This window comes from Lissotriton helveticus, chromosome 2_1, assembly GCF_964261635.1.
Source record: "Lissotriton helveticus chromosome 2_1, aLisHel1.1, whole genome shotgun sequence".
Taxonomy (NCBI): domain Eukaryota; kingdom Metazoa; phylum Chordata; class Amphibia; order Caudata; family Salamandridae; genus Lissotriton; species Lissotriton helveticus.
In genome coordinates, this window is record NC_136059.1 from 431,683,300 (window position 1) to 431,707,915 (window position 24,616).

Below are 24,616 nucleotides of genomic sequence, written 5' to 3' on the forward strand. Positions count from 1 at the left end.
GGTTGATGTTGTCGTTATCTTTAAAGAAAGAGAACAACAATGAGATGTTGCAGAGTAAGAGACAAATCTCAGAGATTATAATAGTAAAATTGTTTAACAAGAGTAACATTTTGCAGCTATTATTTAGCCATGTCCAGCGATGCTGAGGAGGTGAGGCCTATGTCCAAGTTTTCAGTGAACAGGACTCATCTCTTCTTAACCTTGGATAAGCCTCACCGACTCTGTGTCCCCTGCTCATACTTAAATGTACAAGGGTAGATTTATGCTAAGTGGCGCATCCCCACGGATGCCCCAGTTAATGTGCACCGCTGCTCTGCCACCCATAGTGTGCCGCATTTACAATGTGGAGCACCATTGAGCAAAAACAGCACAGATGCGTCACGCATCTGTGACGCAAAAGCAGCACATTGCAGGAATCACGTCATAAGTGCGACATGTCTACTGCAATGCACAGGAGGAAGCCTCACATTGCATGGTGCATCACTTCTTATGCCTGTTTCAAACAGGCGTAAGGATTTGATTCAGCAATGCTATAAAGGTGACTCAGTGAAATCTTCTAAATTTCACTGTGTTACTTTTACAGGGCTTTCATGCAAATTAATGCATACCTTGCAACAAAACACCTATATGAAAACTGACGCAGGTTTCATGTCGCACAGGACTTTACAGCATGACACATCTGCCTAGATGCATCAAGTTGTAAATATGTCGCCACATAGCAAATCTTTTGCACCACCGCTGCGTCACAAAAGTGACGCACAGTGACGCAAAAGAGACATACACCTATCATAAATCTGTCCCTAACATTTTAAATGATTGATTCAAGATTACGATAAAGTGTGGTCTATCCAGAGGTTTGTTTGAGGTGAGGCCTACTCAGGGTTGCAGATGAAATTTACGCTTGTTGAAGAGTACAGAGGAGATAATACATGTGAAAGCCTACCAATGAAGTAAGTCATGTCCACTTCACTCTTGAACAAAGGCCAGACCTCTTCTGTGTCCGTGGACAGACCTAAACCTCATCTGCACAATGTCATTCGTAAACTTAGAAAACACAGGTGATGTAATTGAAAAATGTGGAGTTTCTTTTCCTCATTTCACAATCACATCACCTGTGTTTCCTTTGCTTAGGTATCTCATAGTGCAGATGGACTCTAGCATATCAAAGAGTACACATAAGTTGAGCAGTGTTTACAACAATTTTGACATTTACAGATGATTCAGCTTCTTATCTTGTTGGAGATGAAATGAGGCCTGTCTTGCAACATGGTGCATCTTTTGCATCACTGCTGCATCGGTTTCATGTGGCACGGGACTTTACAGCATGACACATCTGCCTAGATGCATCAAGTTGTAAATATGTCGCCACATAGCAAATCTTTTGCACCGCCGCTGCGTCACAAAAGTGACGCACAGTGACGCAAAAGAGGCATACACCTATCATAAATCTGTCCCTAACATTTTAAATGATTGATTCAGGATGACGATAAGGTGTGGCCTATCCAGAGGTTTGTTTAAGGTGAGGCCTACTCAGGGTTGCAGATGAAATTTACGCTTGTTGAAGAGTACAGAGGAGATAATACATGTGAAAGCCTACCAATGAAGTAAGTCATGTCCACTTCACTCTTGAACAAAGGCCAGACCTCTTCTGTGTCCGTGGACAGACCTAAACCTCATCTGCACAATGTCATTCGTAAACTTAGGAAACACAGGTGATGTAATTGAAAAATTTGGAGTTTCTTTTCCTCATTTCACAATCACATCACCTGTGTTTCGTTTGCTTAGGTATCTCATAGTGCAGATGGACTCTAGCATATCAAAGAGTACACATAAGTTGAGCAGTGAATACAACAATTTTGACATTTAGAGAAGATTCAGCTTCTTATCTTGTTGGAGATGAAATGAGGCCTGTCTTGCAACATGGTGCATCTTTTGCATCACTGCTGCATCGGTTTCATGTGGCACGGGACTTTACAGCATGACACATCTGCCTAGATGCATCAAGTTGTAAATATGTCACCACGTAGCAAATCTTTTGCACCGCCGCTGCGTCACAAAAGTGACGCACAGTGACGCAAAAGAGGCATACACCTATCATAAATCTGTCCCTAATATTTTAAATGATTGATTCAGGATGACGATAAGGTGTGGCCTATCCAGAGGTTTGTTTAAGGTGAGGCCTACTCAGGGTTGCAGATGAAATTTACGCTTGTTGAAGAATACAGAGGAGATAATACATGTGAAAGCCTACCAAAGAAGTAAGTCATGTCCACTTCACTCTTGAACAAAGGCCAGACCTCTTCTGTGTCCGTGGACAGGCCTAAACCTCATCTGCACAATGTCATTCGTAAACTTAGGAAACACAGGTGATGTAATTGAAAAATGTGGAGTTTCTTTTCCTCATTTCACAATCACATCACCTGTGTTTCCTTTGCTTAGGTATCTCATAGTGCAGATGGACTCTAGCATATCAAAGAGTACACATACGTTGAGCAGTGTATACAACAATTTTCACATTTACAGAAGATTCAGCTTCTTATCTTGTTGGAGATGAAATGAGGCCTGTCTTGCAACATGGTGCATCTTTTGCATCACTGCTGCATCGGTTTCATGTGGCACGGGACTTTACAGCATGACACATCTGCCTAGATGCATCAAGTTGTAAATATGTCGCCACATAGCAAATCTTTTGCACCGCCGCTGCGTCACAAAAGTCACGCACAGTGACGCAAAATAAGCTTACACCTATCATAAATCTGTCCCTAACATTTTAAATGATTGATTCAGGATGACGATAAAGTGTGGCCTATCCAGAGGTTTGTTTGAGGTGAGGCCTACTCAGGGTTGCAGATGAAATTTACGCTTTTTGAAGAGTACAGAGGAGATAATACATGTGAAGGCCTACCAATGAAGTAAGTCATGTCCACTTCACTCTTGAACAAAGGCCAGACCTTTTCTGTGTCCGTGGACAGACCTAAACCTCATCTGCACAATGTCATTCGTAAACTTAGGAAACACATGTGATGTAATTGAAAAATGTGGAGTTTCTTTTCCTCATTTCACAATCACATCACCTGTGTTTCCTTTGCTTAGGTATCTCATAGTGCAGATGCAGTCTAGCATATCAAAGACTACGCAGACGGTTACAACTGTATGGAACATGGCTATGTAAGTCAAATAATCAAAATCTAAATTTGCCAAGCACACATGGGGGCGTATTTACAAGGACCTTGCACCACAGGGAAAGGTCTTAAATTAAAATGGGAAAAATAACATCAGAGAGACTCAAAGGCCTTATAAATATGCCCCAAGCAACCTATGAAGCTCTAGCATTACATATCAAGAAACCTAATTGATTTCAAAAATCGTTTTTAAACACATCATCTAAATAAATTATATACCTACATTCATCAGGAAGTGACTTAAAATGCCCTAAGACACATGAAAGCGTTTTTTTTTAAGCCCTTGCTCCATTTTTAGATCACTTTTAACATGGCTATGTAAGTCAAATAATCAAGATCTAAATTTGCCAAGCACAGATGGGGGCGTATTTACAAGGACCTTGCACCACAGGGAAAGGTCTTAAATTAAAATGGGAAAAATAACATCAGAGAGACTCAAAGGCCTTATAAATATGCCCCAAGCAACCTATGAACCTCTAGCATTACATATCAAGAAACCTAATTGATTTCAAAAAACGTTTTTAAACACAACTTGTAAAGAAATTATATTCATACATTCATTGGGAAGTTACTTAAAATACCCTAAGACACATGAAAGCGTTTTTTTTAAGCCCTTGCTCCATTTTTAGATCACTTTTAACATGGCTATGTAAGTCAAATAATCAAGATCTAAATTTGCCAAGCACAGATGGGGGCGTATTTACAAGGACCTTGCACCACAGGGAAAGGTCTTAAATTAAAATGGGAAAAATAACATCAGAGAGACACAAAGGCCTTATAAATATGCCCCAAGCAACCTATGAAGCTCTAGCAGTACATATCAAGAAACCTAATTGTTTTCATAAATCATTTTTAAACACATCAACTAAATCAATTAGATACCTACATTCAAGGGGAAATGACTTAAAATGGCCTAAGACACATGAAAGCGTTTTTTTAAAGACCCTTGCAACATTTTTGGGTCACTTTTAACATGGCTATGTTAGTCAAAGAATTCAAATCTAAATTTGCCAAGCACAGATGGGGGCATATTTACAAGGACCTTGCACCACAGGGAAAGGTCTTAAATTAAAATGGGAAAAATTACATCAAAGGAAGTCAAAAGCCTTGAAAATATGCCCCAAGCAACCTATGAAACTCTAGCAGTACATATCAAGAAACTTAATTGATTTCAAAAAACGTTTTGAAACACATCTTGTAAAGCAATTATATTCATACATTCATGGGGAAGTGAGTTAAAATACCCTAAGACACATGAAAGCATTTGTGTAAGACCCTTGCACTTTTTTTGCATCACTTTTAACATGGCTATGTAACACAAAGAAACAAAATCTATTTGTAAAACACTTGACACAAAGCAACATTTTAAATACACAACTTTCTTCATAATTTTCTCCCTAAACCATACTATTCTCTACCTAAATTAAATGAATCTTTTCTCACCTTAGCAAATACTTTATGAGTTTCAAAACAGTCTCAGAAACACACCAAATTGTCTTTAGCAGAGCAAAAGGTATGCACTCCAGAGTCTGCAGCTATGAAAAGCACAGAAATGCTGTAACTCATCACACATATCTCTCATGTCACCCAATCAAAACTCTTCCCTCACTTTTTTCAAATCAACACCCTTCCCCCCTCTGGCCTTTCTGCCTTTTTTGCATAGCAACCACCTCCTGAAAGACCTCTCATGTTTGCAAGTTCACACAACAATGTTTCAATTGAACTCTGAACTCTCAGTGCACCTGCGTATCCAGTGCAATCTTTCATTAAATGATTTTTTCTTGACCATTCAAATTACATCTTTCAAACAACACATCCATGCACCCTAACTTTCTGTTTTCAGCAATCAAAATCCACCAATCACTGCTACTGCTTCCTTAACACAGAAACTCCACAGTTTTTTCATTTTAAACTCTTATTTTTTCAACTCCCATTTCATTGCCACACTTCATCTGACTGCAGCAGAACCTCCTCTCACCATGTTTTCTGTCTGGATTGTTGGACATAGTTACATCTACTGGGCTCAAAGGTATACTGAGAACAGAAATTTACCTAACCTCAATTTACAAGATGTGGAAATTAAGTGGTTTGGCCACAGAGGATTAAAATGTCACCAATTGATACCATTGGTGAAAACCTTTATGCATTTGCCTAAACCTGACCTGTTAATTGTGCACTGTGGAGGAAATGACGTGGGCACTTTGACTGGTGTAGGTCTGGAAATGCTTTTAAAGGACACCTTTGAGCAATTGATGGCACTTTTTCCTCAAACTGCCTTGGTATATTCAAATATATGCCAAAGACAGAAATGGAGGTGGTCGAACCAATTTTGTCCACAAATTGAGAAGTCGAGGAAGCATGTAAACAAATCTGTTTCAGCTTACATGAGAGACCATGGAATGGGCTCCATGTACAACAATAACTTGCGTTACTACATGCAAGATATCTACAGAGGAGATGGAGTTCACTTCTCAGATGAGGGCAACAGAGTTTTCATTTTGAATTTAAGACTGTGCATTGGTACCTACTTATAAGTACCTAAATGTACCATAAACCCAAAAGCTCTTCTCAGAGCTACCCTACATCTGATCACTCACAATTATTATTTTACTCTAACTTTTTTCACAAATTTTCAACAAAGTATGCTCCCCGGAGCGCTACCCGGTACGCGAACCGGAAGCTAACCGCGCTAAATTTAAAAAAAAAATGTATTTTTTCCGCACATATGGGCCTCCTCAGCCACCCTCAGAAAACCTAGGGGGTCAAGATACGTCTACCGTGCCCCCTTCTACCCATTCTGAACATTATTTGCGCTCCATCTTGTATTTTAATTCGACCGAAACACAAAATGGTGGACTCCCGTAACGCTGCAGGTTCGCGTACCGGGGCGCTCACCGGGAAGCGCTCCATCAAAAAAGGTGGGAAAGTAATTTACAGAAGAAACCCTGGAGACACTTTCACCAAATATAGATTAGCTCATACTACATACCAATCCCTACCATTTTCACAAATTTGGTTGGAATTCCATTTAGCCATTTAGCCTGTAGACCTCTCTAAATACCCTGAGGTAAATTACTTCACAAAACACATCTGAAGTGTTGGAATTGACAACCAATTAAAATGTTACTTTCATTTTCTATTTTTTTTACCTGACATTTGATTGGTTATGTACCTGAATATATATAAAGGAAGAGAAGGAAACACAGCCATTTTGACTACTACTTCCTGGTGTACATTTCAATAGGATTTTCACTAATAACTTCAACTTCTTTTTAAAGGTAAGTTGTTATTTTAAAAACTGAAGTATATTGTGCACTTTAAGTTAATATGGTAAACTTTTTCTGATAGTTATATACTATCCCTCTGTAGTAGTTATAGATTTAGATAGACTTCTCTGTTATAGTTATGGATGGAGTTAGGCTTCTCTTGTATAATTATGAATTTACTTACGTTAAATCACATACACTTTTTTTATATTCCTACTTCCACTCTGATACTATACACTGCCCAAAGATATAAATTCACTGCTAAAAACTGCCTATCTAAAATTAATCCCAACAGTGCCCTATCTTTACTAATATATATTTTTTTTATGCAAATTTCAGACAAAATGGAAGGCGAACAGAAAGTTTCATTTGAAATTGTCCTTGCTGAGACCAACCAAGAAATCATTGATCCAAATGACATTGAATTTATGGATGAAACTTGGGACCAAGAACTACAGCAATGTGTGCAATCAGTAGATGTCCTCCTTGAAAATGAGGACATTTTACACACTCAAACATTACAAGCTATGTTCAATGAAAATAACGACATTTCAGACAGTGAAATATTAGACATTTTATTAAATTTTGAAACACAATGACAATAATAAATAATTGCTTAAAAAATAAAGAAATACAAAAAAATCAACAAAACAAACAATCAATTAACATACAATATTTGAAAAGTCTATCATTCTTTTTTCCTTATAGTACGCTCCCCAGAGCGCTTCCCGGTGCGCGTACCGGGCGCTCCCCACGCAAAAAAACCACATTTTTTTAAAAAAAAAAATTGCCCCGCGGGGCCCTTTTAAAGCCTCCACATCAAACCTAGGGGGTCAGGGAGGATTTACTATGCCCCCTTATGGTCATTTCCCCCTTTGTTTTGGCCTCCTCTTGTCTCTCGATCCTACCAAGAGACAAGATGGCGGCCGCTCCGGACTGTTTAGAATGTTGACAGACACCGGAGAGCCAATCAGCTTAGCTACGCGAAGTTCCGTTACGCGTCAAGTACGCGAACCGGAGCGCTGCCCGGAGCGCGCTTACAGATATATATCTTTTTTTGAACGTTAATTTCTCAAAATCCACTGGATCACATATATTGAGACCTAGCAAAGGCACATCGGGCTACCAGTCCCTACAATTTTGCCAAGTTTCGTGCAAATCCATTCAGCCGTTCGGGCTAAAAGTGAGGCCAACCGCCCTATGGAAATTAACATGGGAAAAACACGTTTTGGGACCCCCCTTTTTTCTCAGCCCCCCCTTGACAACCCCCCCCCAAATTTAAAGTGGCTGCCCAGAAACAAAATGTTCCATTTTCATGAAAATTTCAGCCAATTCCGTCCACAAACGCCAAAGTTATTAGACATAGAATTTTCAAAAATCCCATAGAGAAAAAATCCTAACTATATATACCTACTGCCGACCGCCAGTAGGTAATATATATATATATATATATATATATATATATATATATATATATATATATATGGTAATTCTTTATGCTCAGCAGCCGCCGAGCAACGCCATGGCACAGCCTCTTCTAGCAGCGGTTCGTGCGAGGTGCCGAACCTTTTAACGTAGAGTCAAAAGTTTCTTCAATAATCCCTCGAAGAAAGCACACGAACTCTTAAATCTCCCAAAAGCCTTTTAATTAGAAAGTATGAAGGCAATCACTCTACGCGTTTCGGGTCTGTGACCCTTGCTCACGAGTAAATTTTAACATTTAAGGTGCAACTTATATAGTCATGTGATGGTTGTGCAAATAATAAAACAGAAAAACAGACTAAAACTGTGATTCTAAAATAAAATAACAAATGTAAATAATCCATTTACCTTCTTGTACACATATTTTCAAGCGGTATATTATATATTAATACATGTTCTTTTCAATACCAAACCTATATTAAGCTCCTTTTAAAGCTAAATGGTTTGGGGGATTTCAAAGTATATTTGAAAACAGGGGTAATTATACAAGTTCTATTTCACTTCAGTTATTTTCGTCTGTGTATGGACAATTAACTTTTAGTCTTTTTGTTAATCCGGACAGACATAATCAAGACACATCATTACTATGCTTTTGTGTGTTGGACACAATCAAGTTTGATGAAAGAGGTGGGAACAGAGTCCAAAACCTACAGAGGCTCGAGTCAAGAATAATTATTCAGTACAAGACAATGACTCCGTTAGGGCATAATTGCGACGAAGAGCTTGAAGTACATTTGGGTTAAGCTGTTAAGAATGAAATGATTACTGATTTGTTGTATAATATGGGACAAAAATGACTTGCATCATTAAGAATTGTAATTTGAAAGATCATAATTCGGTTTTAGGGGCTTAGAAGCAGCAGTCTACATGGTATCCAAATTGCTAATAAGAATTTTTGTCTATTTATTGTGATCTCTCCTAGATAGAAATTTAAGAAGCAAAACATTTTTTTCAAATAATTATAGATTAGTCACAGGTTGTTTTATTTATAATCTTTATTTGTTTCCTTTACTCTAGAGCACATGAAGAAAAGAAGCGGTAGAATGTACAAATACTGAGAGAATCTTTTCATGTATACTATATAAATCGAACGAAATGTGGTGAATTGGGGGAATGAAAAGCCCACTAGGGCTAAAAAACTTTTTCTAATTTGTTCGCTAAGAAAAGCGAAGAAGCATTTATGAAAAGGGGATAGAAACAAGGCATTTAATCAATGCGGTGATGTAGAGTTAGGAGGCCCACTGGGCGAGATACCTTAAAGTCACTAGAGTCTGTCCAGATTAACAAAAGGACTAAAAGTTAATTGTCCGTACACAGATGAAAATAACTAAAGTGAAATAGAACTTGTATAATTACCCCTGTTTTCAAATATACTTTGAAATCCCCCAAACCATTTAGCTTTAAAAGGAGCTTAATATAGGTTTGGTATTGAAAAGAACATGTATTAATATATAATATACCGCTTGAACATATGTGCACAAGAAGGTAAATGGATTATTTACATTTGTTATTTTATTTTAGAATCACAGTTTTAGTCTGTGTTTCTGTTTTATTATTTGCACAACCATCAAATGACTATATAAGTTGCACTTTAAATGTTAAAATGTACTCGTGAGCAAGGGTCACAGACCCGAAACGCGTAGAGTGATTGCCTTCATACTTTCTAATTAAAAGGCTTTTGGGAGATTTAAGAGTTCGTGTGCTTCCTTCGAGGGATTATTGAAGAAACTTTTGACTATATATATATATATATCTATATATATATTCACTGAAAAAACCATAGGTTATACACCATATATAGTTAGGAATTAGCATTTAAAAAACCTTATTTTACTCACACAAAACCATTGAAATTCCATATATAGTTAGTTGCACTAACTATATATCGCGCACCCGCAATCCACTGCTGATCATGTCACATATTACATCATTCATGACATGGTCAGTGACATCACTGATGACATCACTGATGACATCTCAAATGACATCACTGATGAGATCACTGATGACATCTCATTTGACATCAATGACCACATCACTGATGATATCATTCATGTGACAATACAATGCATCTCCTCACGTTTTAATATAACCTCTGTTTCACCCAGTGTTAAATACAGAGTATAATTTTTGAAACCATTGACACACCAATACTAGTTACTACATACGTACTCACTGATTCCTACGTCTACACACACATTCACTCATTCACCCATACAATCATTCATACATACAATCACTCATCTTTACAACACTATCATATGCACTCATACACCTATACAGACACTTACACTCTGCCACTCATCCATGGAGTTACTCACACACCTAGTCAGTCCTGTAAAGAATCAATCACACTTCCATTTTCTTGTCTATACAGTTAAACATAGAGCACCTTACATTTTCAAACATATACTAACACATACTTACTTTCTTATACAATCATTGATACAAGTACACATTGATCTGCACAGAGTCACACACCTCCCAGCCAGCCACACACACACTCAGTCTCCTATACAAATACTTGGACAATCAATCAATAACCCATATAGTTAATCATATAGCTACTGATCAACACATGCAGCAGTTTACAGAACAACAGACATAATGATGCACAAATTAAGACAGTTTAGTCACTAACCCATGCACTCAGTGAGACACATTTAATCACTCACTCATACATTCAGTCTTGCACCTACTAAATCCTTCGTCCAGACACTTATACATCTACTCATTCTTCAATATGTAAAACATATTTAAACTTTACAGAAACACACAGTCACTGGATGATGTCATCAGTGATCTCATCAGTGATGTCATTTGAGATGTCATCAGTGATGTCATCAGTGATGTCACTGACCATGTCATGAATGATGTAATATGTGACATGATCAGCAGTGGATTGCGGGTGCGCGATATATAGTTAGTGCAACTAACTATATATGGAATTTCAATGGTTTTGTGTGAGTAAAATAAGGTTTTTTAAATGCTAATTCCTAACTATATATGGTGTATAACCTATGGTTTTTTCAGTGAATTTTCAAGGTTTTGTAAATGCTAATTCCTAACTATATATGGTCTATAACCTATGGTTTTTTCAGTGAATTTCAATGGTTTTTTAATAGCAAATATCATAAGCTGTCGAATGTCAAGTACGTGGTAAGTAAAAACATTTTCGTGTTTATGCACACTGATCTGCTTTGAATGCTGCCCCCCACCCCTCATTTCTATTAGGAGTACTCTCTCTTTGCAGATAGTGAAGGGTAGTTAACGCAGCCCTTTGCCCCCTTTGTAATCCGTCGTGCCTGCTTCTCTCTCCATTTGATTGATTGTTCTCTTTGGTTCATTCTCTATTTACAAACAAGCACAGAGTCGCAATACTCTGTTTAGTCTTTGCAGATAGCGAAAAATCGTGTAAAAAAACAAAAGGAATCGAGCAAAATCAGTAGGCCACTAATGGGATCTCTTTTTGACCTCGCTAAAATAGAAACATTAGGAACAACCTGTTGAAAATAGCAATGCGTATGTATATAAGCGGCGTTCATTTGTGTTCACAGTACCCCTTGTTGATTGTTTCAATCGAGCATTGAATTGTTCGAAGTTAATTCTCTTAAGGATCTTCTCTACCTGCAAACGAGGAAGAATAGGAATATTCTCTCTCCCTTTGCAGATAGTGAAGGGTAGGTAACGCAAGCCTTTAACACGTCGTACCTATTTCATTCCTCATTGATTGATTGATTGTCCGAACATTGACTGTTTGGGAATTAGTTCTTTTTGGAGGTATTCCCTGTTTGCAAATAAACGTAGGAAAATCTTTGCAAGTAGTGAAAGGGTACGTAATACGGACCGTTCTCCCCCGTTGTAATCTGTCATGCCTATCTACTCCCCACTGATTGATGCACCTTTTTCACCCGGACCATTTACTAGAGATACGTCATCTGGCCCGACCAGAGAGCACCCCTAGTGAAAAGGACATATGCAATAATAACGAAGTGATCACTGTATCCTGTTAACAGAAACTTTACCATGAAACAACCTGGAAAGAAAAAAATAGGAAAACGAAAATCAGTAGGCCACTGATGAACATGAACTTTTATTAAACAACGAACAAAGAAACGATAACATAACGTAATGATAAAACCTATTAATGTCCTAGAAACAAGAAAACGTTAAAATATGCCAGTGGTGAGAGACCAGAAAAACAGTAAGAGAAACCAAATCACCCCTCGCTGTCCCACCGCCTGCCACGCCAAAAAAATCGATAGACTAGGGAAAATGCAAGTCAGTAGAACATCCACCCCCACTCTGGAAACTTCCAAGGTGGGGCAGGGTTCCGGCTACGCCCAGCCGGGAGCAGCCCATATAAGGCAGGTCCTGCTGCCACGCCTCGGCCAGGAGATCCTAACGTAGGGTGTAGCCGGAGGAGAGGCCGAGGCCAGCGGGACCCGGCCAGGGGATTGCCTTTACAACGCTGAACAGTTGCAGGGGGGGGGAATGTCTCCTCGACCCTCCCCTCTCTCTCCCAGTCCGGCCGCGGTGGCCCTTGAGAGTTGCAGGTAGTCCCGCCACATGCTCTTCCGGTCCGACCACCAACGGTCGGGGGGCCGAGGCCGACGGGATCCGGCTGCAGCCGATAAACCAAGAAACCCGTTCATGGGGCCAGAGCCAGGGGCGTCCGGCCGACATCCACCGGAAGCCCGGCCCGAAGACGGACGGGACACTTCTTTCTTTTATAATGGCTGCGACAACACTGGGGGGGGATGTCTTGCACATGCCTCCGACCCCCCCCCCCCCTCGTCCTCATCGCCTGGTCCGGCCATAACAAATCTCAAGCGAGACGCCGTGGGGTGCACTGGGAGGGAGAGACGGTGCGAACAGGCCTCTCCCGCCTCCCCAGGTGGAGGCTTCCCAGCTGCACCCTCAGCGCTCCAGGCGCCCGGAAAAGGGTTCTTCCACTGTGGCCATGCTGCAACGTCTCGCCCGGCAGGGTGGAGCCCTTCCGCTCATGTGACCCCGCGATCGCCGGTAGCTGCCGAACTCTCAAAATGGCGGTCGACCTGGCAAGAGCGGGCCCAGCATAAAGAAATGGCCCGGTCACTGGTTGACTCCACCACCGTAGTCCTCCACGACCTTGAAGATTCTAGAGGAGCCGCGGGAGTCTCCGACCCCCGATGGGGAATGACTGCCATGATCGCCCGTGGAGTGACGAAACTGTATCCGCGGGACGTCGGCGCTCCCATGCTGGCGCCAGCCTCACTTTGAATTACTAGAATCCTGCAGACCTCACTTCCGGTGAAAGCACAGTGTGACCCGGTAGGAAAAATTATTGCACCCCCTCCCCTTTTTGACTGATAGTTCAAACCACCGATCCTTTCCTTTGCCCTTTTAACAGAACTTTGGACTGCCTCCCCCTCTTTTACATTTTCTAGAGAAAACAAAACATTAACCACTACATTAGCATAGCAGTTGACACCAGAACTGTTTTCAAATTGAAAACCAACAACATCTTCAACAGAATCCTTTTTGTTTCTGCTGTGACCCTGCTACAGCACAGGCATTGTCCCCAGCAGTAATTCTGCAATGCCGGTAAGAATAGCTGTGGTGCCTACTGGACTCACTCACCCCGCGGCGCCCCACGCCGTTTTTTGCTGGGCGGCAACTTACTAGACATCACTTTCGTGCCATCTAGATTTCAGCGCGTTCTGCTGCCTTGGAACTATTCGCACAACAGACCGCTACTGACAAGAATATTTCATTATTGGTGCTGTCAATTTCAATAAATCTATTGGATAATTCAAAAGAAATTGCCACGGTCTCTTCGTTGTTTAAATGTTTTTACTGTTTTTGTTTTCTTGTATATATTTATATGTTATTAAAGTTTTATATTCCTACTACTTTGTTGGAGTGCTATATATTTTTAATGTGACACATAATTGTAAAAACTTTGATGTACAAAGAGTCATTCCTGGAATCTTCCGCTTCAGGCTCGGTCCCCTCCCCAATCACAATACAGGATGGTTTTCAGATAGTAGGAACACGTGTGGTGTGACGGATCTCATCGGGTGTGGGCCTTGATCTACTATAACTCCTTTGAAGAGGGGTGATTCTTTACAGCTGGGGCCATAAACTACATCTGCAGGGCTAGCTGATAGCCTGGACAATCGGACACAGAGAAAGAGGAGTGTCAGACGGTGCGGTAGTGAATAGGGCGAAAGGGAGGTGTCGGGCAGGCACAGAGTGTGATTCTCAGGGAAGAGCAGCGCAGATGGGGGGAGGTTTATTGCCCATGCATAAGACAGAGAGCGGTGGTGACCAGTGCCTAGGGAAGATGCTTGCGTGGGTGAGGAGCCATGCTACGAATCGACAGCGTGCAGAGAGTGGGTCTGGTCAAGACATCTAAAATGGCTGCCGTGCACGACAAAAGTGTGGCATTTCAAAAAAGGCAAGATGGCGCAGACAATGTTTTTCAACACTTCCTCATTTCCTTCTAATCGAACGTTAACAGACGTTGGGGCATATTACCAAAGTTAAGCGATATTTATCGCTAACGATGCTTACCAACCAATTTTTTACCACTAAGCATCGTCAGAAATTATCGAAGATAAACCTTGCTATTATCAAGGTTTATCGCAAATGCGATAATAAACGGCCGCAATGCATGAATATCGCTAAAAACTCAGCGATATTCATGCATTACCGAGCTAATGCTCTTAGCCATGTTATCCACCTCCCATTGGATAACATGGCTAAGAACTGCTCAGGGCAGGTGTTACTTTTTGGAGATATTCGCGCTTAGCGCGAATATCTCCAAAAGTTGGTAATAGGAGATAGATATCTTGCATGTTGTAATGCAAGTTATTGTGGTATATGGAACTCATACCATAATCTCTCAGGAAAGCAGAAACTGATCCTTTTGGGACCGCCTAAAAAGGCCTAGGGGGTGAGGAGTACTCTACTTTGCCCCCTTTTCACGTTCCGAACTATTTTATTTTACTCTCTTCTGTAATTACACAAAATAGCAGCGATAAGATGCATCGGAGACACACAGTGAGAGAAAGGAGGCCGGAGATGAAGAAGAGATGTCAAATACACATTGGAGATAATATAGTGGCAGAAGGGAAGTAAATATGAGTAAACTTACCATGTAACATAAAAATGTTGCACTCTATACTATAAGTCTCATTTTATACTACAATCACTTCGCTACAACCTCATTAATTAAAAATAAAAATGAATAATGTCTCAAACAATTTTTGATTTCTAAATATAAATTTATTCTTCAGAATTTTCTAAATTTGAAAGAACTAGTAACATGTCCTCATCAGCAATGTCCTCATTAAAAGTCTCCAATGATGATTCTTGTAACTCTATGGTCTCCAAACACTCGATAAATTCGCCATCAAGAGATTGATCAAAAAAATCATTCAAGTCATCTCCTCCTTGTGACAATATTTCATTATTGGTGCTGTCAATTTCAATCAATGTAGTGGAATCATTCAAGTCATCTCCTCGTGACAATATTTCATTATTGGTGCTCTCAATTTCAATCAATGTAGTGGAATCATTCAAGTCATCTCCTCCTTGTGACAATATTTCATTATTGGTGCTGTCCATTTCAATCAATCTAATGGAATCATACAAGTCATCTCCTCCTTGTGACAATATTTCATTATTGGTGGTCTCAATTTCAATCAATGTAGTGGAATCATTCAAGTCATCTCCTTGTGACAATATTTCATTCTTGGTGCTGTCCATTTCAATCAATCTAATGGAATCATACAAGTCATGTCCTCCTTGTGACAATATTTCATTATTGGTGCTCTCAATTTCAATCAATGTAGTGGACAATTCAAAAGAAATTGCCACGGTCTCTTCATTGTGAGCCATTTTATTTTGAAATTGCTTGCTGTAAATTGCAGAAAAAAATAATCACTTTCATTTATCGTTTTTAGTAATACATAATATAAAACTAACTTTATCAAGTATTTAGTATAACAGAAGGACTGCAAATAAATAACAGAAAACATTTTTCAAATTATCTTCAAGTGTACAACATAGTTCCCCTTACAAATTAACAACTCACCTTTTTAAAAGTAGCAGAAGTGTTAGTACTGTGTAAATCAAACCCCAGAAATTCACCACCAAAAATTCCTCACAAATGTACCTCAGACAGTAGTATCACAAAATGGCTGTGGTTTCCTCTCATTTGACATATATACATAACCAATTAACTTTCATCACACACAAATACAAAACCAAAGTAACATTTTAATTGGTTCTAAATTTCAACACTTTCAAATGTGTTTTCCCCATGCAATTTTCCATAGGACATTTACATACGTCTACAGCCTGAATGGCTGAACGGAATTACACCAAACTTGGCAAAATGGTACATCAAACCTAAGAGGTCAGGAAGGATCTACTATGCCCCCTTATGGTCATTTCCCCCTTCGCTTTGGCCTCCTCTTGTCTCTCAATCCTACCGAGAGACAAGATGGCGGCCGCTACGGACTGTTTGGAATGTTGACAGACGCCGGAGAACCAATCAGCTTCGCAAAGCTCCGTAACGCGAAAAGTACGCGAAGCGGAGCGCTGTTACAGATATATATCTTTTTTTGAACGTTAATTTCTCAAAATCCACTGGAGCACATATATTGAGACCTAGCAAAGGCACATCGGGCTACCAGTCCCTAATATTTTGCCAAGTTTCGTGCAAATCCATTCAGCCGTTCGATTATTATTATTTTGTTTTTTTTTTGCCCCGCGGGGCCCTTTTAAAACCTCCACATCAAACCTAGGGGGTCAGCGAGGATCTACTATGCCCCCTTATAGTTATTTCCCTCTTTGTTTTGACCTCCTCTTGTCTCTCGATCCTAGCGAGAGACAAGATGGCGGCCGCTACGGACTTTTTGGAATGTTGACAGACGCCGGAGAACCAATCAGCTTCGCTTCACAAAGCTCCGTTGCGCGAAAAGTACGCGTCCTGGGACGCTGCCAGGTCCGCTGTTACAGATATATATCTTTTTTTAAACGTTAATTTCTCAAAATCCACTGGAGCACATATATTGAGACCTACAAAAGGCACATCGGGCTACCAGTCCCTACAATTTTGCCAAGTTTCGTGCAAATCCATTCAGCCGTTCGGGCTAAAAGTGAGGCCAACCGCCCTATGGAAAACTCAATATTAAAAACACGTTTTGGGACCCCCCTTTTTTCTCGGCCCCCCCTTGACAAACCCCCCCCAAATTTTCAAGGGCTGCTCAGAAACAAAATGTGCCATTTTCCTGAAAATTTCAGCCAATTCCGTCCACAAACGCCAAAGTTATTAGACATAGAATTTTCAAAAATCCCATAGAGAAAAAATCCTAACTATATATACGTCTTGTCTGCGCTGGTAATTAGACTATATGCAAATATTTCTTAATACTATGATTGTGTGTTTTTTTGTTTGTTTAACAAGGTTAAGAACAAAGCAGATTACATGTGGTTTTACTTATTTATTTATTTGAAAGTTTTATAGAGCACAAACCAGACCCTTGCGGATATCAGAGCGCTTTAATACTAAATACAAATATACGTGTACATAGTGTGTAAACATAAAAAGAAAACGGTGTGTATACATAAAAAAGGCGAGAGAGGTAGATCAAATCTGCATGCTATGTTGTGCAAAATAAGCTACAGAGAAAGGTGCGGGCTGAGAGAACATCAGTGTCATATGGATTGTCTGTTTGCATCTTTATAAGTCATGGTATCTTTCGGTGATGATCATGTGAACTTTTCCATGAGAATCGCCTTTACTTTCTTTTTGAACAATGTAGTTGATGTGATAAGTCTGGTTTCTGGGGGTAGTGCGTTCCAGATCCTAGTAGCCATCCCTGAGAAGGAGCGTTTGTAAGTTTTCGACTTATTAAATCTGTGCGGCTTCAGTAATAGGCTTTCTGCACTTCTAGTGGATCTCTTGCCCCCAGAGATAGCCAGTTTCTGAGAGAGATAGCTGGGTGTTCTATGGTGAATGGCTTTGTGGGTCATGCAGGCTATTTTGAGGTGAATTCTTGCTTCCCATGATAGCCAGTTCAGGGCTTTTAAGTCCTGGGAGATGTGAGACCTTTTTTTTTAGCCTGTGATGAGCCTGGCTGCCGCATTGATGGTGGCTCTTAGTGGTGCTGTTGTAGCTTTGGGGAGGCCGCAAAGAGAGATAATTCCATATTCGATCCTGGGGATAACTAGAGCTTGGACTGCCATCTTGAGGTCGTTTTTTGGTAGGAAGGGTTTAGGTTTCCTCAGTATATTAATCTGGAAATTCGCGCCTTTTGTAGCGTTACCAATATGTTTATGCATGTTGAGGTTGCAATCCAGGGTTATACCCAGAGATTTAGCTGAGTCAATGATTGTTGGTTGGACGTTGAATGCCGTGAGGTGTTTGAACCACTCCTGGAGGTGGGGAATTTTGGACGGTGGAGCTATAAGTAGGAAGTCAGTTTTGAGTGCGTTAAGCTTGAGATGGTTCTCAGCTAGCCATGTTTGGGTTTTCAGCAGTGTTTTGTTGAGTAGTTTGATATCTTCAGGAGTATGAATTTTCAGGTAGAGTTGTGTATCATCTGGGTATATGTGAAATTGGACGTTGGATGATTGTAGCAAGACAGTAAGAGGTTCCATAAATAGATTGAATAGTGTCTGGGATAATGCGGACCCTTGTGGGACTCCTAGAGATACTGGTACAGGTTTGGAGAAGGATTATTGACCTTGAATTTTTGGGTCCGGTTTTGAAGAAAGGAGGTAAACCAGTTAAGCACTGAGCCTGATAGGCCCATTCTGAGATTCAACAGGTCAATCAGGTTCTCGTGTTTGACCGTATCGAAGGCAGAATAGAGGTCTAGTAGGATGATTAGGCATGATCCATTCTGATCGAGTATTTGTAATGCGTCGTCGATAATGTGAGTCATGGCAGATTCGGTGCTATGCCCTGCTCTAAACCCAGATTGGTGATTGTCCAGGAGGTCGACGTGGTCAATGTGTTTTGTCAGTTGTTGGAGAACGCATTTTTCCAAGAGTCTGGCTAGGGTAGGGCTGTTAGAAATAGGACGATAGTTGTTAAGGTCCATCGGGTCAGCTGTGTTTTTTTTAGGATGGGTGTCACTTGACCAATTTTGAGGATGTTGGGTATGCAGCCTTGATGCAGCGAGCTGTTGATGATCCTGGTCCAGAGCGGCAGGATTAGAGGGGTTAGATCTTTAACTGCGTTAGCCAGGAGAGGATCGGTGGTGTGATTGGCCAGCTTGAGGGTGCTAAAAAGCTTTCCTACAGCTTCTTCAGTGTATGTGTCGAAAGAGGACCAGGCTGCCTCATTTTTTAGTTGAAGTTTTGGGGATGTGTGTTGTGGCGGAGTTGGAGGAGAGGGAGGGATTGTGGTATGAGAGCAAGACTGTAGGACTGAAAGGTCATTGAGGAGATCCCTCTTGATGTTTTCGTTTTTTAAATTAAAGAAGGCAGAGAATTTGTCACATGTGGGTTGGGTGCGTGAGGTATCCTGTAGTTGTTTAGGTTCATCTTTAGATTGGGATTTGATTAATTCAAAAAGTTTTTGAGGGCGTTTTCTTGCTTGATCTAATTGGTGAGAGAAAAATTTGGCTTTAGTGCCTTTGATCTTTCTGTAATAGTTTTTTCTCTTACTCCTTAGGATTATCAGGTGTTTGCCAGATGGGACAGATCTCCAGATGCGTTCTGAGGTTCTAAGAGAGCCAGGACACACCTAGGAGCAGCCACAAGCTCTACAAAACTTTTCTTTCAAACTATTTATGCATACATGCGTTGTCATACGATCGTTGAATATTTACAAACAACAAGAAGACCTTTAGTAACTTTTCTTGTAAGTGGTACAAAAAATCCAACATCACCTTATTATCGCAGGTTTGTCAACTTTGGTATTAGCTCGAGCATTCTTTGCTGTTTTTTCTTTTCCTCTGAAACTGCCATTCATTTTATTAAGACAGTACTGCCTCTTTATTACTTCAGAATGCAATTTCATAGTATTGAGTGAAACACGGATCACACCCAACAACACAAGCATTCCATGATGTGTTTTTAGGTCTCAGCCTTTGCAGCGCGCATGCACTACAAAGGCAAATGACCTTTTGCCGTCGCTTTGGCTTTTCAGCCAAGCACGTGCATGCCACGCGTTCCATTGCCTTCAATGGCAACACATGCACGTCAGGAGATTCACTTGCGGGAGCGTGCGGCCCATCTGGTCATAATTATCGCTCCCGCAAGTGAATCGTGCCCGCCCCCCCTCTCCCTCCCGCTGGGCGAGTAGATCATGTTTGTTGCTTGTTGTCATTTAGACAACTCTTTCGTCCCCCTTTCCTACAACAGCCTCTTTGTACAGCTGCAGAGCGTAGAGTGTATAAAACAATAGAGACGTAGCACAAAACGCTACACACAGAACAGCGTTTGTATACAATTACTGTTGTTACCTCTCAAGTAAATGGTACTCCCCTTTTCGACCTCCGTAGGCTAAAATGCCATGTCGACCCTAGGTCCAGCATATCAAACTCGACCTTAGAAGCGAGCACTTCACTAGTGAATCTTTCAAACGATGGCGCACTTTTTAAAGACTGACATACGCACGCTTATTATTGGAAACGCCGTAAAAAAGGACTAGAATTGACTCAATTTTTTAGCAATCTATCTATACTACTACTATAAAGAGAGAACTTGCACCTTTTGGCCAGGTAAACTCGGGAACCACAGCGCCAATCTACACACCCGATACATCTATGAAAATGTCAGGGTGTGTAGATGGACATAGGCTATATACATTTTTAAAAAAAAGTAAATTAAAAAAATTAAGTTTGTAAACAAAGTAGTCCCCTGAAAGTAGCGCCGGCCGGGACCTAGCGCTGGCCGCGATGCGACGTGCGTGATGACCGCGACGTGCGTGATGACGACGAAGGAGGAGCGGCGGTGCAGTGACGAGCGGCTGTGCAGTGAGGAGCGGAGGCACAGGTAAGGAAAGGGAAAGTTCAGTGCGAGACTGTGTGATGCAGGGGGAGGCAAGAAGGAGGCAGCAGTAAAGGAAAATGTCGGAGCGCGAGTGAGTCGGACGGGAGGGGGGCGTGAGAGAGCGCAAATCGAGGGAAAAAATTAGAAGTGCACCATATTTACAAGCACGTTGCATCAGTTTAGTAAAGGTTACATAAGAGTGTCGAATTTATAGAATGAAAATACATAAGAGTGTTTAATTAAAATAGAATGCATATATCAATGTGAAAAGCTAATGTAGAAGTGTGTAGAGATGTTAGAATGATGTTGAAATCCCATGTTATGTGGCTGTTGTAGAGGAGAATGTAATGCTGCTAAACGTAGAAATGTGTAGGCCACATGGCAGTTCACAGAGAATGAAAGGGGTTGTTACCTTCTCACATGATATGGATTTTAATGTTGTTGTAATTCAAAGCATTATTGATCATCGAACTGAAATATATGTTTTATAGAAGTGTTTCATATAACCATTGTGTGTAATAAGTTAGAATACTGTTTAGACTAAGAAATTAAAGGTTTGCAGAGTGCACAGGCCCGTTTCATGTAATTCTAATAGGCCTGAATAGATAAGGTCATTTCTTTTGATCTGCATGTGTTAGTTAGAGAAATGTCATGTTAAGCATAAATTGCGGAGCCTGCTCGAAGGTTTACGACTTAGAAGATACGGTGGAGGCCGGAATTTGGGGCCCACTGTACAAGTGTCTGTTTGCAGGTGCGAGGAGGTTCCAATCAAGAGAGTGATGAATAGGATTTTGTTCAGAGAGCCAGGCACAGGCCTGGAGGAGGCTTCAGGAATTTCCTGGGGGGTACCGTCCTGCCGGAGAAGAGCCTGAGAAGCAAGGTCAACGCTAACGATGGGCCCAGATGAGTATCAGCATGGAAAATGCCAGAACCAACACCACGTGAGGGGCGTCTCTAAAGGGCGTTTCTATTGTAAATGTGATTTTGTATTAGGGACAGCACCCCTGGGTGGAGTTAGGGCAGATGGTCTGAGGAACCTAAGAGAGCGGATGGGTAGGCAGATAGGTTAACTGCGAGACACTGATTCACGACGAAGACTAAGGGAAGTGAGTGATCTTCTTTGGAAGTCACCACTGCTGACACCTTTTTAGGTTAAGATTCTACTAAGTAGGGATGTCACTTAGTCTAGTGTAGGGACAGTCTAATCTGGATTTTCTTCCTTTCTGTAAATGACTCATAAGCTACAGCTTGTGTCTATTCTTGCAACTCTGATGATTTTCGAATTGGTTTTGGTGATATTCTTCTGCCGACTAAGAGCATTTAGAAAATTTATGTTTGTATTGATACCAGTATATCTTTTGAACCTTATTTTGAGATGTTTGTATCTCCAGTTAACTTTGGCTTTATAATAAACTTTTAAAACTTATTCGTAGTAAGTGGTTCTTTAGAGTGGTGTAAGTCCTTAACTAATTGACCTAGTAGTGGATTGCCTTTTACTCTATGACAGGTATCAACGGTTCAGTCGACCTGAGTTGGGATCTAGACCTATAGAAATAGATCAGAAATCCCGCCGTACCAGTTGGTAGCAGACAAGGATGGTTACCTTCTAGAGGAAGGTGATCTAGACTAGGTTAAGATTACCCCAAGGTCCCTAGAGATCGAGAGATGAGCAGCGGAAGAATCGCCTGCCGAAGAAGGTGCTGACGGTGCGAGAGAAAAGCAGCAGGGTCGGACAAGAGTGAGTATAACAAGGGTCATGCGTTGACAGATTGCGGGGTTTTGTGTTGTATCTGTATTGTAATGTCATGCGGAGTTGAATGTCTGTAGTGTGATTGAGAGAGGGTTGTGAGCGCGCGCAACCTGGCAAACTGGGAAAATCTTAAGTTCGGGGAAGAGCTTAAGTGGTTCGGGTGTATCGAACATCCAGAGTAGTTGTCGACCAGAGTAAAGGGGGTCATGAGGTACCATTGATCGCCCGCAGGACCGAGATAGGGGGAACGCAAGAGTGAGTGTGTGGATAACAGACGCAGGTCAAAAGTTACCGTGTGTAAGTAACCTATCAGTTAAGGCGATTGTCTGGACGTACACGGAAAGACATTTCGTCAGTTAAGGTGACAATTACAGTTAGACTGTGGGCGTACAGTCAAGGAAAGTGATCGCTTGGTCGGAAGTAATCATTTTTCATAGTATGAATGGGACGCATGCATGACTGGGAGACGAGCAAAGAAAGGAGGGGAACTGCTGCGAAGGGAAGACGAGTGACGTCAGCGAGAGCCGCGCTGTGATAGGCCAGTTGGTGTGAAGCCGCGCTGTGATAGGCCGGTTGGTGTGACGTCAGCGAAAGCCGAGCTGTGATAGGCCGGTTGGTGTGAAGCCGCGCTGTGATAGGCCGGTTAGCGAGAACCGTGCTGGGATTGGTGGATTGTCATCAGGAAGTAAACGAACGCGGAGAAAATAGAAATTTTGTAGATTTGAACATGAAGTGTTTTAAATGTTTGAGAGCGATCTTTAAGAGAAAAAGAAGAGAATCCTATTACGGGGAAGAGGCACCGCCAGAGGGTACACCAGCTCACTATATGGCAACGAATGTTGGGTTGCATACTATACTGTGGCTTGATACTTGGAGTAAGATTACAGAAGGGAATGAGGAACTGACTTTTCCGAAATACGGAACGTTTAGACTAGAAGTGTTGCATCAGCTGAAAGCAGTTATGTCCTCATTGAGTCCTTTGCCTAGACCAACACAGTTTGAGGCGCTTAATGCGTGGATTAGCGCGGCGCACGACAGGAATCAGAACAGGCGCCAAGAAAGGGTAAGGCGATCAGTAAGGGCAGTGCAAGATGCCAAGTGGGATGCGGAAGCTAAGAAATGGAGGGTACAGACGATTGAGGTGGATAAGTTGTACCCAGTGAGAGAGGTTACAGTAGAAAAGAGACCCATAGAAGAGGATGACGAGAGCGAGTCGGAGGATGGCCTAATAAATAGGTTGTTGATAGATAGACCGCCTCCGGACAATAGGGAGATAGAAGGTACTGAGCTCCCAAGGGAAGATAGGGTTGACATAGAAGGGAACAGGACACTCCCTATAACGAATTGGGTACCTACCAAAGGTGAGGAGACACCTCAACATAGTACTGTACAGCGAGTAGTCGGAAGGGTTGTGGTGCAGAAGATGCCAGCAACAGAGAGGGTTGAGTCTTATGGATTGCCAGATGCTCTTCAAGTCCCCGTTACCATAGGTCCTATAGTGTCAGTTTATCACCCAGAGAAAGGGAGAGAGGAAGAACAGGTACGGCTAGACAGAGAAAGAGTTGAGATGGAAAGAAGGAATAACACGACAAATGCCTGGAGGCAATTGCCAGGACCGATAACGTGGAGCACCCCATTGGATTCAGCAGTGGATCCCGTAACAGAACAGGGGGGTCAGAGAGGACCGATGGACCTGAGGGGACCACGGCCGAAATCCTATAAAGAGTTGAGGGCTGACTTGAAGGAATGGGATAGGTCCACAGAAGCACCGAGCAACAGGTCAAGAGCAGAAGCTGAATGGGGAAGTTGAGGCAACGGGACATTATCTCACTGCGGGGCTAGCGAAAGCAGTCAGGAGCGGGACGGTAAAAGTCAGGAGAGTAGAGAAGTTACACGTCATATTGACGGTGGAAATGGGCAGGAGCAAAAAGGTAGAA